The sequence below is a fragment of the Sinocyclocheilus rhinocerous genome, unplaced genomic scaffold (assembly GCF_001515625.1).
Source record: "Sinocyclocheilus rhinocerous isolate Xijiao unplaced genomic scaffold, SAMN03320098_v1.1 scaffold339, whole genome shotgun sequence".
In the NCBI taxonomy this organism is placed as follows: domain Eukaryota; kingdom Metazoa; phylum Chordata; class Actinopteri; order Cypriniformes; family Cyprinidae; genus Sinocyclocheilus; species Sinocyclocheilus rhinocerous.
This window is the reverse complement of record NW_015666163.1, coordinates 28,958-32,650: the sequence shown is the minus strand read 5'-3', so window position 1 is coordinate 32,650 and position 3,693 is coordinate 28,958. Positions and strand designations below refer to the sequence as shown.

General features: G+C 36.5%; 1 protein-coding gene across 4 annotated transcripts in view; it reads right to left on the bottom strand.

Annotated features, from left to right (window-relative positions):
* Window positions 1-3,693, bottom strand: part of LOC107731799 (E3 ubiquitin-protein ligase Arkadia-like) — a 51,169-nt gene that overhangs the window by 27,560 nt on the left and 19,916 nt on the right. The gene's annotated exons all lie outside the window — the stretch shown is intronic.

Sequence of the window (3,693 nt, the reverse complement as noted above, 5' to 3'; positions counted from 1 at the left end):
GATTGATTGAAATGAATGCTGTTATTAGAGTAGTTAATCGTTAGCATAAATGTGGCTAATGCTAATATAATGAACATATGAATGAAGTTTCTTTATTAACTATTTAATGCTCCTATAACTTTTATTAGGGTAAAAAAAAAAAACAGGACATGATGATATTTACTATTTTATCACCAGAGGCATTTAAATGAATTGTGATTCTAAATTATGAGTGTTAGAGAATGTACAAATGGTTAACATTGTTTGTGTCATATCAGTCAGAAGTTCTGGGCTTTTTTTTTTTTTAGCTAACTTAGTTGTTATTCTTGGCTGAATAGCTCTAGGTTTTCAAAAGCCCTTTAAAATTAAACGTGTACGCATTTTATATGTACGCATTTTGGATTAAATGAAAGTAGTCAAAATTTTTTATTAGCATGTTTTTGTGTTTTGCTTTGGTACCGAGAACCGTGGATTTTCACTGGTATTGGTACCGAATACTGAAATTTTGGTACCGTGACAACACTACTCTACTGTTTGAGCTACAGAAAACTATTAAGCAATGGCAGCTTTAAATGCCTTTTTTTAAATAAAAGAATTTACCATTCAGAGACCACAAAACTGATCAGCTCTGGTTAAAGACCAAAATTCAATCTAAAATATATGGATGAATCTAGTAGTCTGTACTGATACTACCAAAAGTACACAATACTCAATACCCAAGTCAATACCACGGTAAAAAAATTATAATAATACTTAAACATTAACTCTCATTTAAACCTTTTAACATTACAAAAACACAACATTAGTGGAACTTGGCCTTCAAATAATAAATAAAATGAAACAGTTTAGCATAGTGTTGTCTCTGTACCTACATTTCAGTAGTTGGTACCAATACCAGTACCAAATCCTATGGTTCTCTGTACCAATTTTGGTACCATAGCAAAAATTATAAGTAAATATGTAAAAAAATTAGTATTAGTAATAGCCTTCAAATATTGTTCAATTATGTAAACATTGTATTAAAAAGATCAAATGAAAATAATAAAATAACAAACACGCTACAGATAACAGAACAAGTGGCTGGTCTATTGCACTTGCACTGCCAGACTTAATGTACAGATCTATTATGACACATCAGATTGGTTTTGTCCCGTCTGTTGCTATGGTTATTACAATGTCAAACATCACAATTTCAGATTCAGTCCCGCATTTTAAGGCAATCATCACTCTTGAAACTTTGAAGCGTGTACTTAGCATGAACATTTTAACTTTTATTCTAATCAAATGGGTGTTAGGGTGTTTGACGGTTATAGCAAAACTGTTCGCAAGATTGCAGAGCTCACGCTAAACGAACTCTGGTGGCTCTGATTGGCCATTGCGTTCACACGCTCAACAAACATATCTGTGATTGGCTACAATGCTCAGCGCTGCTAAAACACGTAGTAAATTGAAACCTTTGACGGTCTCCACAGACACTCATACTAATACGGGAGCATACGGGAGCATTTGAAAGCAGCCGCCTGTCAGCAGATCGTTATTTGGTACTACTGGTACTGTGGAAAGTACGTTTTTAAAATTTAAGTACTGACCTGGTACCGAAATACCAGTACTTTTGACAACACTAGTGTAGAGTTTACTTTCCTCTGGAGAGTTTAAACAACATGGCAGTTTTCCAAAATCCCAAATAAATTATTCTGGAATCACTCTTGGAATTCTAGCCCTCTGTGAGGATTTGATTCCATAGGAAGGGCACGGTGGCCCCGGCTGCCGTAAAGCAGAGTGTGTCTGGGAATACAGTTGTTCTCCAGGCTGGGATTTAGTGGCCCCAAGCCCTTGTGTCTGGAGAGCAGGGAAGCCCCCTGCCTCCCAACCCAACACTGGTGAGCCCGTTAACCACAGATTGCATCATTAAAACATCAAAACAAAATGATTACCAACAGGCTTGGAGGGCTGAGGGATTCTCTGGAGACCAGAGGAGTGACTCCAGAACGTTCAGTTTCCTTGTGAACATCTCAGTGAGTGCGTTTACATGCACATCTTAACACCCGTTATGCTTAATAAATCAACAATATTTAGGTCATGTAAACACCTTAAACTGTGTTCTTTATATCAGGTAAAGGCATTTTAAGCACAATCAATTCGGCACACATAGATTTCTGCCCATTACACCAATTTCCTTCTGCTTGCAAACACCTTTTCCGGTGTTCTGTTGGCTTCAACGTGTGTAAGTCTATTGATGTTCTGACATACCTAGTCATCTCAACTTCACGTTTTCACATTTGAATAATTGACTGCCTGTATACAACAGAATACTAAATTAGATTTGTTATTTTGTTGCTGATTTAAAAACATTTAGGGGAGCAGATCAGATCGAACGGTGTGCTCTCAGCATCAGTATTTAGAGCAAAAAGTACTGACTATTACAGAAAACATCCTAAGGCATCCTCCAGAACATCTGTACTCAGAGGACGAATAAAACAAACATACAAGAAACAAATCACTACTTCTATGTCACTATAAAGACTCAACGCACAATTCCTGCTTCTTTAATTTACCCTTAGTATCAACAAAAGCACATCCAAATGGCATGCATTAAAAAAATCATAAAATAAAAATAATACATAAATGGGGGAGGGGGAAGGGGAATTTATAATCTCAAAACTGAAACATACAGAAGCAAGCCATCCCAACACTGGAATGTTGAATATCTTAAATCGTCAAACATTTACCACAGCAAATCTCTTTGTGTAAAAATGTAAAATGTAAAACTACTATAAAGCAGCTGTGTTTAATGCATATTGCTTTACTATTGTGGTTGTTTATTAACAATAACAGTTAATGAACAATTCTTCCACTACGTAATACCATTCATTAGCCTGACTGTAAGCTGTTTACAACTGCCAAGCAATTTGATGCATTAATATAGAACTCAACTGATGTGTGATCCCGTGTGAATATACATGTTATTTTACAGAAGCTTGAATCAAGGCTCATCCAATTACATTTTGGAGACATAACTATGTAAGACAAAATAAAACAAAAAAACTAATAAATAAATACTACATACATAAAAACAAAGAAATTCAACATACTAAATACTGCATACAATAAATACTACAAAAAAGAAAACTACACCTAAAATCATGCCCAAAATACCCAAGAACCCAAGTTCTTGAGGAAGCTATGAGTGTCGAATCAGATGTGAGTGCTGGGGAATACCTGAGGCTGTGTGTGACACTGCTCTTTAACTGGCAGAATCACAGGCAAAGCCAGAGAAATCACCTGAGACCTGCCTCTAATTACCCACAAGCAGGCCTGGGATTATTTTGTAAATTGCACCAGCGTGGCATTATGAGTCTATGGATGGGATGGGCTCTGTAAACACAGGAACTTATAGGGTGGTAACCAGGAGGAAGAGGAGGTAGGATTATTTTGGAATTTTAGGAATTTTAGGTCTTTGTCCATGGTGCCTTGTTAGCAAATATATTATAGGAATTCTTCTTCCTGTACATCTCACACACGTTTACAGTGAGCGGGATCAACACAAGCCTGTTCCTGGAGCCGGTGTAAAGGCCAGATGAGGGACCCTGTGCAGAATTTGAAAGGAAGTCTTGACATTTTTTCATTGGATTCCCTTAATAGCCAGCCATTTCTTTAAAGGGGTCGTATGATGCGATTTCAAGTTTTCCTTTTTTTGGAGTGTTACAAGCTGTT